The 20929-nt window shown below is 39.8% G+C and overlaps 1 protein-coding gene across 5 annotated transcripts in view; it reads left to right on the top strand.

Moving 5' to 3' along the window:
* The window catches only part of ALPK1 (alpha kinase 1), a 130220-nt gene that overhangs the window by 6810 nt on the left and 102481 nt on the right, over nt 1-20929 (top strand). For 3 of the 5 annotated variants that reach the window (XM_023585320.3, XM_071215055.1, XM_071215062.1), the window contains one exon: nt 12219-12296. The exons of the other annotated variants lie outside the window; for them this stretch is intronic. The gene's annotated coding sequence lies outside the window, so the exon portion shown is untranslated. The remainder of the gene's footprint in view (nt 1-12218; nt 12297-20929) is intronic. 5 annotated transcript variants of the gene reach the window in all.

Below are 20929 nucleotides of genomic sequence, written 5' to 3'. Positions count from 1 at the left end.
TTGAGAGAACCTTCGCTCCTTTCTCCCCCCTTCTTCTTCCTCTTCTCTATCTCCTCCTCCTCTTCCTCCTCCTCCCCTGTCCTCTTCGCCATCCTCCCTCCCTTTCTCCCTCACTCTCTCACCCTCCTTTTCTTCTCTTACTTTCAGCCAGTAAACATGCCTAGGTTCATCTTAAGAAAAGCAAATTCCACCCCCCTCCTTTGGCTCATAGTCAAATGTACCTCTCACACAATGTATACTCCTTGTCTCTGTTTCTCTACCTCCCACTTACTCTCTAACCCTCAGCATTCTGGCATATGCCACCACCACTGCACTTAAACTAATTACAAATACTGGAGACTTCCTAAGGGCCAAATTCCTGCTTTTTAAGTTTATTCTATCTCCCCGCCCCCCCCCCCCCCCCCCTTCTCTGAAGTTCTGACACTAACTCCTTTCCTCCTAATTCTCTCCTTTGGTTTCACCGTGCATTTCTGAATTTTTTCCTAAATCTCTGCCTGGCTGCTCTTTCTTTCATAGTCTCCTTTGCCCATTTCATGTCTTAGATTCTGCTCTCTGCCCACTTACAAAAATATGTTGAAGGCTCTGTGGTTCTTCTTCAGTTTATGTATCCAAAGACCTATTAAACATCTGTATTCTATACCGCACAGCCTTCCCACACCTAACATTTTAAAAAACTGGACTCATCAGTTATGTTTTACTTCTTCCTCTCCAATTTGGATGCCCTTTATTTCTTTCTCTTGCCTAATTGCTCTAGCTAGAACATTGGACATCCTTGTCTGTTCTTAGAGGGGAAGCTTTCAGTCTTTTACCTTTAACTATGATATGGGTTTTTTATATATGCCCTTTATCATATTGATGAAGTTTCCTTCTATTCCTAGTTTTCTAAATGTTTTCATCAAGAAGTCGTGCTGGATTTTGTCAAATGCCTTTTCTGCGTCAATTGAGATGATCATGTGTGCTTCTCCCTTTGTTCTGTTCATTTAATGTGTTGTATTATATTTGTTGATTTTCTTCTGATGAACCACCCTTGCATTTACCAGAACTATGCCAGTAGTGTCTGTTTACATCTCCTTTGAAAAACGACTTTGATGGCAGACCACACTTCCCCCAGTACCTGCAGCTTTTCTCTTTAAAGTGCCTTTCCTACTTGAACAGACATCTCAGAACAGGTTCTGGGCTCACCCCTGTCTTCTCCATCCTGCAATTAACTACACCATGCCTGTTCTAGACCAAGATATGAGGGACCTGCTCCTGAGAAAAGTTTTGATAAAAGTTGGCCACACTCATTGATGATGGTGAGCTATTAGGGTTAGTAATTTATATGAGGTAGGATGTCGGGGAAAGGCAGAGAGTTAAGGATGTTCAGTTCTAAAGCAAGGCTGAAAGATAAACAGAAGATAAGACACACAGAAACCATCTCTAAGTTAATTATAAGTCTTGAGAGGAAAAGAATCTCCACCAAAATATGCACAGTGGTCACAGTATTTTGCTAAATCATTTCTGAATGATTTATCTCAATCTAGTGGTAAAAACCAGACAGCTCAATTATAGTCAAACAAAGAATACTTAGTCAAAGTTTTAAATATTGGGACTCTTTAACTCTCACTATAGGTATTATAGCTATGCATAGAAATAATATCAAAATATTTAAGTGCTTATTTCTTAGTGGAAACATGTGTTATTCTTACTTTCTCTTTATTTTCTGTGTTTCACCAAATTTTCTGCAGTAATTCTGTTTTGATTTTATAATAACGAAAAGTTTTTAAAATTTAGATTCTTAAAAATATAACACAATATGGCACAAAGAAACTTTGTGACTTTTAGGCTTAAATAGTTCTTGCTCCAGTTCTCAGAAGTCTGGAAACTTCTTCATTAAAGCATTCAGTGAGCTGTTATTAACTTACTTGCAAGTCATTCAGTTATTACATATTAGACACTGTATGGAAAAGGAAGTCAAATTGAAAAAAAAGAAAAGCATTAGTTATTGTGCAATAGGCAGATTTTGGAAGTCACACAGTTATCTACCAAAGTCACAGTTGTGAGAGGAAAAGCTTTTTTAGACTTTGTGCAGCTGCACATGCACAAAGTGGAAATCTGAGTGGGTGGAAAGGAACCAGAGTTCTCACGTGGCCAAGTTCTTCCCACAAGGCATAACCTTTCATATTACCCCATCTATTCCCCGTTAGCCACTTCTGATTTCATAGCTCATTCAAGAGAGGGCCTTTCACGTCACTTTCTTGGATGGGTGGACTTTATTAACTGAGGCAAATTAGGAATTCACTGTAGGCATGGGAGTCCCAGTGCTGATGTCGAGCAAACAGTTGGGTATATACATCCAAATTTCAAGAGAGGGATTTGGGCTAGAGACAGAAATTTGATGATTGTCAACCAAAAACCAGCATTTAAAGTCATGAACTAAATAAAATCACCAAGAGAGTAGGTTTTGAGGGAAAAGGGAAGGCCAGAGATGGAGCGTTGGCACATTCCAACATTAGGAGTTCTACAGAACAGGAAGAACCAATCAAAAAGCCTGAGAAAGAGCCATCAGTGAGGTAAGAGGAAAACTAAGAGTGTGGTGCCCTGGAAGGCAATATGCGAGGGAGGGCTCGTGTCACCTGCTGCTGGTAGGTCAACTGAGATGAGGAGTGAGAACTGACCATCGGGTTTACCAATGGGGAATTTACCAGTGACTTTGACAAAGAAAATTTTAGTGGAGTGGTAGGGTGAAAGTCTGATTGAGGTGAGTTTAGGAAAGAATGGGAAGAGACAGGCTGAAGGCTGAAATAGAAACAGCTCTTTCAAGGAAATGTGCTGCAAAAAGGAATAGCTGGTAATAAAAGTGAGGTCAAGAGACTCTTCTAAGAGGGAAGAAAAGCTGATAGGAATGAGCCAGTGGAGAGCAACAATTTGATGATATGTGAAAGAAAATTGCTTTTGGTTTTGTGAGTAGGGAGAAGGGTTTAGCACATGAAGAGAGTGATTGGCTTTAGATAAGAGCATGGGTAGTTCAGAGCAAATGGGAAGGCAGAGTGTGGGATGCAGCTGCTGTTAGGTTGGGAGTCTGAGGAAGTCCTCTTCTGATTGCTGAGAATGAGGATAGGAGAGGAAGAGAGAGAAATGTGAAATAGTCTCCTATGAGAGGACCAGATAAGTGCAGTGTGATTGTCTGGTAACATTAATTATAGGGTTGACATTCAAGGTCAGGAGTTTAAAATGAAACCAGGTATTGTGATGATGCGTGGGAGGTGAAGCGGGTGTTTTCCAGCATTCTCACCTGTATATAAAGTGGATTTAACCAGACTTGAGATTTGGCAAATAAATAATAAAATAAGAGAGGCACAAGGGAGTCAAGAGTAATATGCAAGTAGGTGATTATCATGACTGAGCATAAAAATTAAGCTGGGTAAGGAGCAGGGAGAGAACCCCCCATGAACAGGTGTTCGGATCCATGGTTCAGAGGTCCCAGTGGGATCTTAGGATTGTTGGATTTGGGGGACTAGTGGGGGACAAGATGGGTGGTAGTGTTCAGAGCATGGGATAAATGACTTTGAGATTGAGGAAGAGTTGCTGTTATTGGTAATAGGGGAGTCTAGGCTTTATGACCATGGAAGTGTGTGACTGAGGTTGAGTGAAGGATGAGATCTTTGTAAGAAAGGATTTCATGGGATGAGAGTTCTAGATTGCTGCATTTAAATTGGACTCTCCCACAAATAGGACTGGAGTAGTTTGGAAAGAATAGCAGTGTTCCAGGAGCTAAAATGCCCTGGGAGTTGGCACATAATAGCAACAATGAGGAGAAGTGGGTGATGTAATCTAAGGACCTGCGATTCATAGGTTTGGGGTGGATGGACTAAGCAAGAAGGGTGGAAGCAAGGTCCAAAGAGGCAAGGAAGAACAGGAGCTGTTTAACCAGACTCAGTCGTTCAGGAGCTTTAGAAGAATAACCAACTGCGCCTTGAGGAGGTTGCAGGATGTTTGAAAACTAATGTGATGTATTGTCATTTTAACATGTGATAAGGTAGTGACTATTATTACAAACTCCTTAAGGGAAATTTTTGAACAATAACTGGAGGGATACCCTCTTTCTGGCCATTTCCAAAAGTAATAAATCTGACTTTGTTTTTTTTAACATCAGGGAAAAAAAGTTTCACAACTTCAAGGAAAAGTTAACAACCAGAAGGATTTTTTTTCAGCAAAGTCTCTTTATAAAATTACCTTTAATACAAAATTATCCAATATTACACCACTGGTAGTTTAGACCTACAATGGTGAAGTTTCTCTCCTTTAAAGTTGAGCTGTTTCAAAAGTCCAAGGAAAGATTTGAAACACCCTTCCCTATTTAAAAAAGAGGAGACCAAAAGGGATTTGTCACCATCCAGAACTCTTGACATTTCTCTGCATTGTATATCTAAGGTGACTGACAATCATGATACTATTGTAATTCTCCACTTTTGTTTGGGGTACAGAAAGGTGAGCTTCCTCTGTTCTCTTATCTGAATGTTTCATTTAGAAAGCATGCAACAATATTTATGATGTAATGCAAGAAATAAAGAGGAAAGATTATTATTCCTTGCACTGTCTATTCACTTGTTATAACCAAAAAAACGATTTTTCTCTTTTCCTCTGTGCTTATTTATTGATTGATTTTCTTAGCCGGAAAGTTTTTCTACATCAGGAATGGATTAAAATTTTATGAACACAACTTTTGTGTAAGTTTTCATATGAAGCTTTTGAATTATGTTTTGTTTATTTTTTGCTGTTCCCCACCGCCCTAAGGAAGCAGCATGTCTTTATTTTTTTATTTTTTTAAGATTTATTTATTCATCCCCCCCCTCCTCCCACCCTGCTGTTTTTGCTGTCTGTATTGTCTTCTCTTCTCATTTTCTCTCCTCTAGAATTCACCTGGATTCGATCCTGGAGACTCCTGATGTGGAGAGAGGTTCCCTGTCAATTGCGCCACCTGAGTTCCTGGTTTCTGCTGTGTTTCACCTTGACTTTCCCCTTGACTCTCTTTTGTTGCATCAGCATCTTGCTGCATGACTCACTTATGCAGGCACTGGCTCATTATGCGGGCACTGGCTCCCTGTGTGGACGCGGGCTTGCTGTGTGGGCATGCTTTCTCTTCTTCTTTTTCACCAGGAGGCCCCAGGGATTGAACCCAGGTCCTCCCAAATGGTAGGCAGAAGCTTTGTCACTTAAACCACATCTGCTTCCCTGAATTATGTTTTTTCCCTAGTTATACAGTAATACATAGTTATTGTAGAGAATACGAAAAAAAGAGGAAAATAATTTTAGAAAGGACCACTTAGAGGCAAACACTTTTACCACTTTGGTATATTTTCTTCTGATTATTCCTTAATGATTTTTTAATATAGCTTCTTTCACAGTTTAGGACAGTTTTATATTTTGCTGTTTTAAAATGTTAGTTAAATGAGTACTCTCACCTTCCACAGCCCCAGGTGAGAATGGAGAATTACAATGTATATTTTAATGTTATAAATAGAGTATAGTGAGGTAAATTAGATATCCCCAGGGAAAATGGATAAATACTAACATTTAATAAAAGGTTGATATGTGCCATGACTTTCACTTTCTAACTGAATCCTTGCATCACTTCTGTGGGGAAGTGGTGTTAGCCCATCCGGAGATGAGGAAACTAGTGTTCATTTCAGAAGGGTCAAGTTACATGCTGAAGGTAACACAGATAGAGTGATGGGGCTAAGCTACAAACCCAAGACCTTCTGCTAATGAAGTTCATGATTTTGGCACTTATTACCTATTATGGAAGACAGAGACATATATAGCTAACTATAACATGACAAAACGTTGTGGTAGCAATGAATTCTGCCAGTCAAGAGTGAAGAGAGGATTGAGAGAGTCAGCGTTACAATCCAAGACTTGAGAGCTGAGGATTTCATTAGATAAAAATGGAAAGAGGATCATTCATTCCTTCATTCATTCACAAACCTGCACTGAGCATCCACTGTGTGCTGGTTGCAGTGCAGGGTGCTGGAGACAGGAAAGAGAATGCAGGAGACATTGTAGCCACCCTCAGGTGCCTCAGTTTATTGGGACACAATTAAGCAAACCAGTGTATGACAGAGACTGGTGCCAAGCACTGCCAGAGTTGAGGTCGAGAGCAAAGCACTTCAGGGCAAGTTCACAAGAGCAGAAGCTACACTGGGTGACAGGTAGCGCTGAGTGAGGTGAATTGGGACCTCCATGCCAAGTTCAGGAATTTGGATTGCAACTACAAGCCAGCAGGTGGTTTTGAGTAGGGAGGAGACACAGTTAACAGTTCTTTTTTTTTTAACAAGCCATCTAGCTTGGATGAAGGATAGAGTATGGGAAAGAGTTTGGAGGCTGATGGACCGAGAGCCTGGGACAGGCAGTAAGAAGAGAGACTGAGTTAAAGTTAGTAGAGTTTGTTGACTGCAGGATGTGTAGTGAGAATAAGAGGGTCAAGAGAATAGCATGTACAGAGGCTTAGAGTCATGCGCTGTGCATGCTCAGAAACATTGCATTATTTGCAAGTGAAGAACCAGAGATGCATTTAATAAACAGATCATGATCTTTTAAATTATCACTATCTCCTTTATATTTTTTGCCATTCTAAAATGCCCTAGTAGTTTAGTATTTTTTCCTTCCAAGCAGTTTAAACATGCCCTGAAATGTCATAGACAATATTAAGTTGCTTGGCAAACCCATTCTCCATAGATGGTACAAAAGTAATTTTCATCACTGCTAAATTGAAGTGTCACAGATTTTGAGACAGTGGATTTTTTTTGTTTTTGAGACAGTGGATCAGTGAACTTTTTTTTTTTCTAAAATGAAATTCAAAAAGGTAAATAGATTTTTATAGAAGTGGAATTCAAAGGGATTATTTATTGGTCAGGTAAGTAATATGTATCACTGTTTTTAATGTTTCATGAAAGCTTTCTATTTCCCTAGCACATTAATAAGTCTTGAGACAGACAATTTTTGTGTTCTGTAGAGTGCCGCATTTGTCTTGGTTAATAAGTGAAAATACACACACAGTTAAAAGTGATGTCTCTAGGCTTACACTGTTATGTGTAACCAGAAGAGGGCAGTGGTGAGGCACTGAAAAGAACAACTAATTTACAGGGTCTTAAATTGAAGAAAGGTATAACGACAGACAGTGATGTGAATGATGTAGACATTTGCTGGTGCTGACATCTAAACTAGCATCTAGAATTGACTCATTTTCTGGTCAGACAGAGAATTTTCGGAAAATCTGATGACATTCCTGAGACAATAAAAGTCATCTTTTAAAAAATATTTCAAATGTCCAATTTATTGAATATACAGCAAGCAATGCATAGGGTTAAGCAACTAACAGAGGTTGCTCAAATCAAGTCTATAAATATTTAACAACAAATATTTTGAGAACCTAGTGTGTGCCAGGAATTATGCCATGTACTCAGAGTGTGGTCGGGCATGAAACAGACACATTCCCTACCTTTTGATGTTTATGTTACAGTAGGAAAGGTAGATGTTAAATAATAGGGCCACAATTAATTCTTTAGTTACAATGGAGAAAAACAAAAAATGGAAATCAGTTTACCACAGGGCCCCCCAAAAATTCGTTTGGGTTCAGTGAAAAAGTTGGAAATTGAAAATAGGGTCGAAAAATATATATATCATAAGTTCTCACTACCCATTTTTATTCTGTGTTTCCTTTAACAATAAATAAAATAGATAAGGTATACTTTACAGACTCGTGAATGTGATAACATTGCCAATGAGTATTTGAGTAGTTGCTGTGCAGCAGTAAAAGACTTTGCCAATTTGTTAAAGTGTTGTAAAATGCCCCATGCCTCCCTGACCACCTCAGTTTTAGTGCACTCCATGTCAGTCATTGGCCCAATCATAGACATTTCTCTTGATCTACTTTAAATCTGAGGTTCAAACCTGAAAATAGTATAGGGAGTAAATATATTCAATAGTAAACATGATAGAAAAGAGTATGGTAAGTAAATACTAAAAGTAGTATTATGTAGATTTAACCCCCTACTTCTTCTTTTTTTATTCTCTCCATTCTCCATTATCTTCCTTGGCATTTCCAGTACCCAAATTCCAAGTTTACGCAGTCTTTATGAACAGACTTCTTGCCTCTCTATCCTCAGAGTCTAGACTCCTTAGATGAATAGGTTAACTATGTCTTTACAAGCACTTTACATTTTTATGTTGTCCCTTTGACCTCCATTGCTTGCACTCCCCAGACCTGGATTGGCTCAGCTGTCTAGACCAGAGCTGAGAAAATCCCAGAGCTGACTCTGATTGGATCCATTACTGATGAACCATAGCTGGCCTCTTGATGATGCTTATCCTTTTATCCACCCTTAATTGTCTTTCCAAATCTCCATAGCACCTATTTCAATCTAGAATCCCTCTTTTTTTAAGCCTAACACTCATGTCACTCTAACTTCCAAGTTTCTATCTATTTCACTTAGGAGACAGGTTATCTATGGTGAACTTTCAGATTTTTTAGAAACCATTAGCCATTCTTTTCTCTTTCCCTTCTGCCTCAGAGAAACAATGTTCTGACTCATACTCAAGCCTATTCCTTGTTTTCTTTAGCCTACTCCTTTTTACCTCTTTTGTGATATTTCTCACTATTCATATTCCCTCTCTATCCTTTTCTTTTCCTCTTTTTGTCTTCAGACACCTCTTTAGCCTACAAGCATATTCAAACCTAATGATTCTTAAGAAACATTCCCTTCCCTTCAGTCTATCTCATCTTTCTTCTTCCTTTAATAAAAGCAGTGCTTCTCAAAATAGTAGTCCATACTTATTCCCTTAAGAGTCATCCATCAATTTATTGTGGTCTACCCTCTGCTGTTTACAAGATCAACAAGAACTTCCCAGTCATCTAATCTAGTTGCCACTTCCTAGCCTTTACTCTGGGCTTTCCTACAGAACTTGTTGCTAGGGGCAGTACCCTGTCTCTGCACCTTCCTGGGTCTCTGCATTCCTAACTGCTTCTTGTGCAGGTCACTTTCCCCTACCTGTGCCTTGAGTAGCACTCTGTCTCTTCTACATACCCTCCCTTGGTCTCTTTTAATCTCATACAGTGACTTCAACTCTTGCCTCCATGTGGATGATTCACAAATCCATCTCCATTTCTCATCTCTCTCTTGAGTTTAGCCCACATCTTCCCGCCATCTATTGTTCCATGGTCATCTCAAACAGAGCTAGTCTGTACTCAGCATCTCCCAATCGTGAGCTAGGTACCCTGGATTACCTGCTGACTCCAATCATGCTTACCAGGTCCTTCTGTGCCTGCTCATGGCATGCCCCCCACTCCACCCCTTCTGTCTGAAATGCAAATCTTCACACCACCTCTCCTGGCCCCTCAGTCTTATTTCCCCTATTATTTTCACTTATTGGAGGATTTTTCATCCCTTAAGGTCTAGTTCATAATTGACCCTCTGAACAAAGCCTAACTTAGCTAAAGCATCCTGTCTCTGAACAATTAGTCATTCCCTCACCCATTCTTTGTTTGAAATTCAACGATGTCTGATCATGCTCGGTCTTGTATTTGAGACGCACACTATGTCTGTCATCTCTATTAAATTCTGAGCCCTAAAAGTTCTGGGACTGTGTCTTATTCATCCTTGTATCCTTACAAAGTCTGGCTCATAGCTGGCACCCAGGAAACTTTGTAAGTGTGAATTGTTGGAAGAAAATTGCCACAGATCTTCATTTTTAAGAACTCATAGTTTTGAAGAGCACGGGATTTGTAATATGGAGGCTATAACTTTGGGAGAACACAAAAAGTGCAAAACAAATTTATAACAAAATTGACATTTTTGTCCTGTTTCTGTTAGGATGGACTTTTAGGCTCATTGCAGGAAACTTCACGGAGGAAGGGGTTTTTATTAGAGAAATTAAGTTTGTCAGGGTCTAGGATTTGATTTTGCTTTCTGTACAAACAAATAAGCCTGCCTGTTATTGTTTCTTGGACATGGGCAGAAAGCATGAGACCCCTGGATCAGAGACAAAGGACTTTATTACTCACAGCACAATAAGCAGCAAGAGCATCATGCTTGCATCAGGCCCCCCTATAAACTTCGATTCCCACTGCAGTAATACTGAATGGTCCAAGTGGGTGAAGTGAATGGGTTTGTGTTAAAGCCAAAGAACTGTGAACTTGGGAAACCCACCGCCTTTATAACAAGCCTGCTCTTTGTCCCAGAGGAAGACATTACGTCATCCCTCAAGGTTTCTGCAAACATAATCCTGAGAAATGGATCCAGCAAAGAGAGTTTGGGTCTGGTATTCATGACATGCTCAGCAAGAACTGGCAGAGATGCTCAGGCCTGTTGTGGTTTTTCTGTCCCCAAAAAGTGCTGTTAAAGATTTTGATTATCCTGGCATATCACAGGGGCTCAGCAAATATTTGTTGGGTCAAATTAATTAGCAAGAAGGGGAACCACTGAGGAACAAAAGAGAGGCAAATGGAGTGTGTCCTCTGAGGAAACAGTTGCAAATTTCAGGCCCTGTGGGGAGGAAAAGCAGAGGGGAAATGGGAACTAAGATTTGTAAACCATCTGGCATTAATTATAACAAAATTTCAAAACACATCCCCTCATGGAAAGTGATTCTGGGGCTTACTATCCAAAATAAGCACTATTTAAATCCAAACAGCCTCATCAATGCTCATCTCACTAAGTTACTATTACATTAGTACAGTTCTTTATCCCTGCAGCCTTTTGCTACATAACAGATTTCACTGAAAGTTCTTAAAAACTTTAGACACTGTAAGAACTTTTACCAGCCATGATTTTTTTTCTCAATATGGTAAATGGAATTACAGTTCAAAGTACATCATGCTGATAAATTTGGTCAAATTAAACACTTCCTTAGAAATTTATAGTTGGACATTTCCTTGAAGGGAAGGAATTAACCTGAAATATCTTGTCAGAGTGTTAGAACTGAGGTACTTGAGGATATTCAAGTTGGAAGTTCAAACTCCACATGTGGGTGGAGTCTGTTTTTACATTTGTTATTATAACTCCTGTTTTGCCAGCCCTAGTGACTATAAAGCTTGAGCTACAGTCACATGGAATTTTGTTATTGCACATCTTAACGTTTAACCTTCTGTATTAGTCAGCCAAGGGGGTGCGATGCAAAGTACTAGAAATCCGCTGGCTTTTATAAAGCTTATTTATTTGGGGTGAAAGCTTACGGTTACAAGGCCCTAAAGAGTCCAACTCAAGGCCGCTTTCTCACCAAAGTCAGTTGCCATGTGTTGAAGCAAGATGGTTGCTGATGATCTCTGCCTGGTCTCTCAAGGCTTCCTCTATCAGTCTCTGGCATAGGGCTCATTTTTTATGGTCCCTCTCAGCTGCTCAGCTGCTCTGTTCTCTTCAGCTGCAAACTATCAGGCGAATGGCTCATCTCTTCCCGGGGTCCCAGGACCAAACATGACATAGCTTTCTCCTCTTTCTTGTGTCTTCTTGAGTGAGTGTCTGTTTATATCAGTCCACCAAGGGCCTGGGGACTCAATCTGAACCATGCCCTACTAAGGTGGTCTAATCAAAGTTCTAATCTTAGCAGGCAATTTAATCAAAGACATGGCACCTGAATCTAATGCAATCAAAGGGTATCATACCCAGAGGAATAGATTAGTTTATAAACATAATCTCTCTTTTGGGGATTCATAATCTCAAACTGCCACACCTTCCTAACCCTGTCTTTTCATGATGACATCCAATCTTCACAAGCAACTACTGCAGTGTCACTGTTCTCTATCTGCTGCTCTCAAAATTGAAGGATGATTTCCCTCCAGAGTTCACAAACTTTTCAGACAATCTTAGATAATTTGAACTTTTAAGCAACTACAAGTTTTTCAGTCTTTCCAAGGAGGACCTTGTTTTTAAAGTTTATATTTCTCTCTCATCCTTCTCCCTCCCTAAGGAATTTCACCAACGTTCCCCTTGGAGGGTGTTTGAACAACCAGTGTCTTAATCAGATACTTCCATTTAGACTCAAACTAGTATCCCCAAATGGGCCGTATGTCCTGGAATCCTTTCCTACCTCAGTTTCCTACCTCCTGTCCTCAAGTTTATGGAAATTTTCTTCATCTCCTTTTCTCTGAATGTCTTTGTAGTGGAGGTGATCATCATTTCTTTCACCAGTCATTTCCTCCTTACCAACATGGCATTTTCACACACTTTGCTCTTTGTTCCCAGGACTGCTGAGATTGTTCCATGCATCACTGCCTTTGTTGCTCTAATTGATGGACCAGGGGTGGAAAGCTGATGCCAGAGGTAACAAAGCCACGTGTTTCCGTAAGATGTTGTCTTTGAACTGAGGATACAGACTAAGTTAGGTTCTTTTGAGGATGGGAAGGAGAGGTCATGTAAGACCATCGTAAGTGGATGAGGTAAAGAAGGACTTTAGAATTCTAAAGAAGAAAGCAAACCTTGTGTGTTTTGTTCACCTCTGTATTCCCAGAATGTAGTGTGCCTGACACATTGTAGGTACTCAATAAATCTTTGCATAATGAATAATCAAATAAAACAGAGACCATTGAAGCAGAAAGAGAAAGAAAGAGAAGGTGGGGAGGGATGGGGGAATGGGGAGATTACGTTAGCCTCCAGTGGCTTTCTACTTTCTGACTCTGAGATCGGTACACTTCCTGTCCTCATGTCCATGAGCTAGCCCTGTCTATCCAATAAATTACTCGTCATGCTAAAACTAGTAAGGTTATGCTCTAATTCTTGCACCTAAATTAAACCTATGAATCTCTTAATCCAGGGATTCCAATCATCAGTCCTCAAAGTCTCCTTGTCTCTAGGGAGCTAGGGTCTTCATCAAACCCAAATCTTGGTGACCTGTCCAGAAATCCCTGAATTTCACAAGTGGACATGTGTACACCTTGCCTAAATGAACCTCACCTTTTGGGGAAAGGGAAAAGAGTAGAAACTCAAATTTAAGGGGTCCTCCCCCAAAATAAAGTTTGGTGATCCTCTGAAAAGTAATCCTCTTTAAAAAAATGACAGAACCTCTAACCTGAGGACCCTTTTGGAGGGAGGACCTCGGCCCCTACGGGAACATAAACCAAGGTATTGCTGATTGAACGCGGAAAGGGTCAGGTATGATCAGGAGGCCCTTGCCAGCTTAAGCTCCAGGCAAAGTAGTCGTAGCTTCTCCTCTGACTTCTGGAATGCCATAGGACTAAGTCTGTGGTGCGGGAGACTTCTTTGTAGTTTCTGGTCATACTCTCCATTACTGTACAGCAGGTCTAGGAAAAGGGTCATTCTTTCCTGCTCACTAAAGGATTAAGGAGACACCCCCTGTGAAGGAGGGTACATAGAACCTCGTAGTAGGGATGGGAGGAGGAATAAATCAAAAGGACATAGATTATTATTCTAGGTTTGAAATATTGAAAAAAAAACTTGCTTGGAGACAGTATGGTGTGTTGGTCAGGAACACGGGTTTGAAGAGGGACAGATCTGGATTCCAAAATAGACTCTGCAACTAACTGATTGGTCCCATGTCCTTGGCCAAGTGGCTTAACCTCTTGCAGTATCAGATTTCTCATTTGTAAAATGAGAACAGTAATTCTTCACAAATTTGCTGTAAATGAGATGTCTGTAAATTCTTAGAGCAATGGCATCAAGCTAAGAGCTCAGTAAATGGTAGGTATTATTTTGTATGCCAGTGTTTTTGTTATGCGCCATTAATGCAAAGTGTGATGTTTTTATGTTAACCAGAAAGGAGCATGAATTGTATCAAAAACATTGAGAAACATGGCACTAAAATGTGTATTTAATCACTCCTCTTCATTCTTACCTTTTTAGCATAGATCCGCAAGTGGTAGAGAAATATGAAAGATTAGTCCAGTAAATATTTAACAAGACCTTAGGTATACTATAAATAACGATTAATTGTGTCACCAATCAATAGTAAGCTATATGAACTACCTAAACAGAGGCCCATGTGAATTCTCACATGCAGTCTTCTGAAGACCTTACCAGTAATTTGTAAACTGTATGACCTGTAGATGGCGAACTTGGATAGGGGGAACGCTGAGAGGTAACCGCATCTAAACTAGAGCAGTGGTTTTTGTTTTGTTGAAGAGAGGACTAAGTAAAACTGATACATTAATAAAAGCCGTTCAGGACACCAAGCCAAAAGCGTTCTTTGCTTTGCTCTTCTGAAGGAACTGTCACTCTGTCTGTTGAAGTGAGCCCACCCTCAGTCCTGTGTGTTAGTGAGAGTAGAGACTGCATTTGCTTCTGGTAGAAATGTTTTGGCTGAGTCGTCACCCGGCTGCCGCTCACACTCGCTGCTAGTCACTGATACAAGAGAAAAGAGTATCAAGCAGGAAACGTAAATAGATTTCTTGGAAGTCGCTTGAGGGGTACAGAAATGTTATCTTCTCAAAATATGCATTTGTAACACAATTTAATTATCTGAACCCATTCCACAAGCCCAAAGTGTCACATCGTTTGATCTATATAAATAATTATATGCTCCCTTGCTCGCTTGTTGCCGCTGTTGAGTATCTGCTCTGTACATCCCCCAAGGCAGTCCTTCAGGGGCCAATTACTGTTTTTTATTAACATCATTTCACTGGCTGGCAGAGGATTCTAGAGTGCCACGTTGGACATTCAGGACTCCTAAGGGAGTTCTTCAGTACTTTTGTATAATTCTATATGCTATACTTGAGACACATGTCTTTTACTTAAAATTCTACTCCGAGGTACTAATTTTACTATCTAAACTATATAGAAAATGTGAATTTGTCAAAAAATTAGTGTGGCTTTCCAAAACTGTGTCTGCTCTGAAAGCAACTCACCCAACATGATAGATTGATGACCTTTTGTGGCATTATGAAGTCGGGTCACTGTCCCCAACGCGCCACTCAGCTGGGAGGGCAGGTGAAGAAACATCTTTAGGCGTCCATGGTGCTTCTGCCTTGTCATTTGTCACAGGGCTGTAATTATTGTCTGCACATTAGGCTCTCCACAAATGTCCACTTCTGGAGTCTAGAAACTGTGCCATATTCATCTGTTTATCCTGAGCATTGTTTCTGGCACACATTAGGTACCTTTTAAAATGTTGAGTGAATGAAAGAATATATACACGGGAAAAATAAGGAGGCAAGAAGGAGGAAACATCAATTTAGAAAAAAAGAGGAAGAAAGTCAATCATTTTACATATGGGCAATTGTAATTATATTAGACAAATATTATTCCTAAGTTAATAGAAAAAGAGAAAAGGCAGTGCCTTAACTTGCCTGAGCTGCTACCACAAATACCACACCATGAACTGGCTTAAACAACGAGCATTCTTTGGGTCACTGTTTCAGAGGCCAGAAGGCCACATCAAGCTATTGGCAAGGCTTGTTTCTGCCCAAGGACCAGCGTTCTGTCGTTGGCGGCTGAGGAGGCTTGGGGTTTCTTGGCTTTTCTGTCACATAGAGATGTCCTCTCTTTCTTCTGCTCTTCTGAGTTTTTTGCTTTTTGAGCCCCCAGTACAGATGAAGACCTAACCTCATTCAGTTAGGCCACACCTTAACTACCAGAACATCTTCAAGAGATCTTATTTACAATGGATTCACACCATGGGCATGCAGATTAAGATTCAGAACATGGCTAATCTGGGCCCGTAATTCAGTCTAACAGCTATGTGTAGATTGTATCCAGCCCAATCAGTTTACTTTTACTAAGCAAATTCTTAAGCTGCTGACTTATAAGCTAAAAGGCCAATTATTTTATAATAGAGAAACACATATTTGCAGAGATTACAGTGTGTGTGTTCAGTTTATAGCATTACCCTTGCCCCAAACCACGTAATTCACATGTTCATTTCAAAGTGAAGAAAGTCCTTAGCTCTTTAAGGTAGCTTCTAAAAGCTATGAGGTTGCAGTTAACCTAACATATGGTAAATATAGAATTTATCAGAAATTTTGGAAATTGTAAGATGTTATCTAAGAGTAGATTTGTACCTAAAGTTACCCATGGGTGAAAGGCAGACCCTAGAGGACACAGTGAGGAATACCATCAGAAATAGACAAGTTTATTACAAATTTTTCACAACAATATGTGATTGTGGTGGGTTGATGTATGAGAGCCTTGTATGATGCTATGCATGTTTGTTTTGTAAGTTCACAACTTTTACTATACATTTGTTTATGTACGTTCATGTATGAATGATATACTTAAATTGTTATTAAAATGGAAAGAACTTACTATGCAAAAATAAAACCATAAAATAAAATAAATAAAAAGCTTCAAAAGAAAAAAAAAGAAATAGACTAGACTTTAAAATCTAGATAAGAAGAGAGCATTACCCCAAAGCATTGCTCATGGCTTGACAGTGAGACATCTGACATGAAATCATAGGAATGTCTAAGGACCCGCTGACTGTGCACATTGATGAGGAGTCCCGGACTGCAGTGGCTGCACACGGTAAGCCCTCAACAAACACTGGTTGAATGAACAGGCCATTGTGTGGAAAGCAGCGAACTCCTTTGCTCAAGGCAGGCCTTTATTTACTTACGTATATATTTACTTAATTACATATAAGAAGGTATCCAAGTGACATGTACTACTGAAATGTGTATAAACCAGTACAGGAAAAGTTAAAATGAAAAACACTGATCAGAAACCATTTAGAAGAACTGATGAAAGAAAGAAATGTCCTAGAAACCTTAGGTGAATAAAGAATGACAATTGAGTTTCCAGGAAGCTCTGAGCTTCTTGACAACCACGGCAAAGAGAAACACGCTGGTTTGTATAGTTCTCATCCAATAAAAGGGAGTTTGATGTTCATCTGGAAATGCAGACTTATTCTTGGAACTTAACTTCTATGAAGAATTTATTCCATGGACCACGTGAGAGAGAGAAAGAATTAGGGAACAGTTTTGTACAAGTTAATGTACATGTTATTTATGAACTAAAGCACAAATCATTAACACACCCTATATAAAATAACAGGGAGAGAGAAAAAAGGGAAATGGCTTAATATACAAATATACACATCACAGAGCTGGAAGAAAATATGGATATGATAACAGCCCCTGTTTTTACAGCTGATTATGAGGTTAAATTTATAATTTCCTTACTCCACTACCTAGATCCTAGGCCCTATACTCTCAAGCAGCATCTCAGCAATTCAACATCCTTTTCCTAGTGAGATGGCCCAAAACTTCTTTCCTGGGTATCTGAGCCCTTTTTAGTTCTGACATAATGAATGTAGTAGAGTTCTTTTAACCTTTACGACCATGCAAGATTAGAAAGAACCCTAGAGGATGTCTTAGGTTGAGACATACTCTTTCCTATTCCATTGTTTAACTGCAATACTATTTTCCCTTTATATTCAGGATAAATTATCCCAGGCCACACAATGTTTTGTTTATTGGTCCCGTGGCATAGGACTCCTGAATGGCTAGATTACAGTTCTAGTTCTCTCAAACCATTATGGTAACCCCTGATGTAAACATTCCTCCCTTGGGTAGTAAAACTTCTAAACCAGCAGTGCCCAAAGATGAGGAGATGAGAAGCAAAAATTTTGTGTGATGTCGTAGAAGAGGGTAGTGTGAGAAATTACATTCCTGCTACTTCTTTTTGATTGCTGGACCCATGTAATGAGTGAAACAATGCCATGTGTTTGTTACTGATTCAAAGCATATACCATTTTCTCTGGACTAGTACCATTACCTCTTACAATGTTGTCCTCCAGCTGGCTCCACACTGGGTCTTCAGTAGACTGTTGCACTGTTCTGTGAGGCCAGCTGGTCCTGGATTGTGGTGATACCAATGATTCCCATAAGAAATGACCTATAGCATCCTCGGCCAGAAACAATAGTGTGTGGAACACTGTGAGTGAACTAAGTTTGTAAGTAAGTCCACAGGAGGTATTACTGATAGAAGTACAGCAGGAAAGTAAAATCTATATCCAGAATAAATATCCATTCTAGTGAAAAAAATTGCTACCAATTTTCATAATGAAAGAGGTTCAGTATAATCAAACCATCAACAGGAGCAAATCCACCCTTGCCCCTTAGGTTTGGAGCTCTATAGAGGGTTCAGCCTGGGTCCCTGCTGCTGGTATTTTAAGCATTCAGTAGTGGTGGTAACCAGATCTGCCTTGCTAAGAGGAGGTTCATGTGGTTGAGCCCATGCATAATATCCATCTCACACCATGACCGTTTGTTCAGGAACCTGCTGAGAAACAATAGTGAGGCTGGGGGGAAAAGCCAATTAACATGTGTAGTACTCATCTTCTTTTCCATGTTATTATTGAGGGTGTCCTCTGCAGTGGGGACCCTTTAGTAAGCACAAGTAACCTCAACCGTGAGCCTATTGTGGAAGTCCATTCATGTACCTCTCCCATCAACCTAACCCCCTTGTCATCAATCCTCCAATCTTATTTCTTTCATTTTCCTCCTCATCAAACCAAACCTTTAGGCTCTGTCTGTGAATCTGCATCTATGGGCATCTTTCCCTCTAGACAAAATGGACAACTGTATGTACTGCTGAAGGTTCTGCTCATTGAGAAGATTTATCTTCCCACTTGTCCTTCACGGCCAGCACTGAGGAGAGCTCCAATGCTACCATCACATTAGTACCATTTGTACCAGTATATTGCGTGTATCATCAATAAATCAGGCCTGAATCTTTTCTTCCCTGGCCATAGGGAAATCCCTAAGAAGTTACATGTGTGGGAATAAGGAGTAGTGACATTGCAGCAACCTTAGGTGCTATGAAAATTTGAGACACTTGAAAAACTTTCTTGTGCCTTCAGGACATGCTTGAGTCTGATTTTATATGGGCCACTTCAGTTTGGTGATGGAGAGCTGCTGTGCACATCCAAATTTAAGGAGAGGTCAATCCGACTGCAGCTAATTCATATGGGCAGCTCAGGACTCATAATCAGTTAATTTCCCATAACCAGATTTTCATTCTCTACCAGGATCCAATAACAAACCAGGAGCTATATCACAAGGAGAATAGTTATTTGCCCAAAGAAGTTTACTGTCACTTCTGGGAACTATAGTCTGAGTCTGTTATTAGAGATTTCCACAGGCTCAATGAATTAGTAATCTCTGAATTTTCATGGAATTCATCTCTTCTCTTCAGTCACTGAGGTGTTTAACTAAGACATTTTGGATATTTGATACTTTCTGTTCACCAAGTCCAATGAGCATATCGTCATCAATGAGCCAATCATGATTGATGTTCCTACTAAATTATGACATAGTACTGGTGTTGTGACATAGTCCTGAGATAAGACCATGGAGGTAAATGAACATCCTGCCTGGTGAAATGAAATTGCTGTAGTGGTCACACTTTTTTTGGATAAAGAAAAAAATTTTTTACCAGATGGATTTGTTCACAGCTGTATCCCTAGTGTGTAGAAGCATGTCTAGCATATAGTAGGTACGCAATAAATATTGTTGAATATATGAATGAATGAACCAATCAAAAGTCCAAGTTTTCATTGTTCCTTTTAGACACAGAAACCCTAGCAGAAAAGCAATCAAATTGAGCAACCACATATGGTGGGGATAAATAAGGAAGTATCCTGGTCAACAGAAAATAGACTCACTAACAAAGTGGCAGAGTGAACTTGACACAGCTGTTTTTTAGTATTGAATCAGTGGAGGACTGGCAGGCAGAAACTTACATTTGGAGGTAAGAGTTGTACATTTTTCAAAAGCTTTATTTAACCTTAAGCAAGTTACTCAAAGTCCTTGAGTCTGATTTACCACTTTTGTAAACAGAGATGACCAAAAATTAATGAATAAAACTTAGCTGAATATAATTCTTAAAAAAATTTCTCTCCCCTTGCCCCCACCCCCGTTGTCTGCTCTCTGTGTCCATTTGCTGTGTGTTCTTCTGTGTCCACTTGCATTATTGTCAGCAGCACCAGAAATCTGTGTCTCTGTTGCGTCATCTTGCTGAGTCAGCTCTCCGTGTGTGTGGCGCCACTCCTGGGCAGGCTGCTCTTTTTTTCTCACAGGGCAGCTCTCCTTGCAGGGCGCACTCCTTGAACGTGGGGCTCCCCTAAGCAGGGGCACCCCTGCGTGGCACAGCACTGTTTGCGCACATCAGCACTGCGTGTGGGTCGGCTAACCACATGGGTCAGGGGGCCCTGGGTCTGAACCCTGGACCTCCCATATGGTAGATGGACACTATCAGTTGAGCCAAATCTGCTTCCCTGAATATAATTTTTAACAATTTTAATCGGGTGTATTTTACATACAATAAAGTTTACCCATTTTAAGTATACAATAAAATCGCTTTTAGTAAATTTACTGAGTAGTGCAACTCTCATCATAATCTGGTTTTAGAACATTTTCATTACTCAAATAAAATCCCTCATTCTTATTTACATTTAATCGTCATTTAATCTAGCTCTGGCTTCCAACCCATTAATCTACTTTCTGTCTCAATTAATTTTGCTTCTTTTAAAATATCTTATAAATTGAGTCATACCATATGTGCCTTTTGTGTCTGGCTTCTTTCATGTAGCATGTTTTTGAGGTTCATCTATGTTGTAGCATGCATCAGTCGTGTTCCTTTTTATTGCCGAATAGTATTCCATTGTATATATATATCACATTTTGTTTGTCTATTTTATCACTTACTGGATATGTGGATGGTTTCCACTTTTTGGTTATTAATAATGCTGCTATGAACATCAGTGAGCAGGTCTTTGTATGTATAGACATATGTTTTCATTTCTCTTGGGTAGAAACCTAGAAGTGAAATTACTGAGTGGTAAATTTATGTTTAACTTTTTTTTTAATATCCCCCCATGCCCCTGAGATGGCTCCCTCATCTTTCTGCTTGTGATCTGCTCACTGTGTCTTGCTGTGTCTGCTCACTATGTCTGGTCATGGTGTCTGCTTGCCTTCTTTTTCTTTAAGAGGCACCAGGGGCCA

This window comes from Dasypus novemcinctus, chromosome 1 (assembly GCF_030445035.2).
Source record: "Dasypus novemcinctus isolate mDasNov1 chromosome 1, mDasNov1.1.hap2, whole genome shotgun sequence".
NCBI lineage: Eukaryota > Metazoa > Chordata > Mammalia > Cingulata > Dasypodidae > Dasypus > Dasypus novemcinctus.
The sequence above is the reverse complement of the archived record's forward strand: the minus strand, read 5'-3'. Positions and strand labels throughout refer to the sequence as shown.